Below are 831 nucleotides of genomic sequence, written 5' to 3' on the forward strand. Positions count from 1 at the left end.
GGGCACTGGTGCAGCAGCCCCCAAAGCCTGGGGCTGGGGGTTCCGTGGGCAGGCAGGGATGCAGCACTCCCGGGTTTCAGGCCTGTGACAGTGTTTTGCTCCCAGCTGTGCTGCCACGTCTGGACTGACCCCCTCCCTGATGCTACTCCAAGGTGGACAACAGGACACAGACCCCGTGTCCCTCCCCATAACCTATAATAAAGATAACCAGTACCATAACCTGCTCCCCCAGCGCTGGCAATGGCCCCAGCAAACCCCAGGATGGCCGGGAGTGAGCGGGTGCTGCTGGTGGGCGCGGCTGAGCACCATCCCAGGGGACACGGCAGCTCCAGATGGCCGGTGGGCACCAGGTGCTGGGGGCCAGCAGGACAGGGGGTGGCTGGGGCTGGACATCTGCTGCACCAGCGGCCAGCTGGCCCCTCCGCCCCCACAGCCAGGGGGGCACAGCTCTGTCACCCCCCAGGGTGGCCAGGAGGAGCATGGCCCTGTCACCCCCCCCAATGCACCCTGTCCCCACCAGCCCTTGAGGAAGATGGGGAGGATGGCGCCCCTGTGGTGTCAGAGAGCCCCCTGGTCCCCCTGCAGGGGGTTGATCCCTGCAGCCTGCAAGGGTCGAGGGGTCCCTTGGGCAACAGCTTTGCACAGGGCAGGTGTGCAGAGGAGGGGTGTAACAGGGAGCCGTGCAAGAGCCGTGCAGCAGGGAGCCGTGCAACAGCCGTGCAACGGGGAGCTGTGCAACAGTTGTGCAACAGGCAGCCGTGCAACAGCCATGCAACAGGCAGCCGTGCAAGACCCGTGCAACGGGGAGCTGTGCCACAGACGGGCAACAGG

Source organism: Chaetura pelagica, unplaced genomic scaffold (genome assembly GCF_000747805.2).
Source record: "Chaetura pelagica isolate M959 unplaced genomic scaffold, ChaPel_1.0 scaffold232, whole genome shotgun sequence".
Lineage (NCBI taxonomy): Eukaryota > Metazoa > Chordata > Aves > Apodiformes > Apodidae > Chaetura > Chaetura pelagica.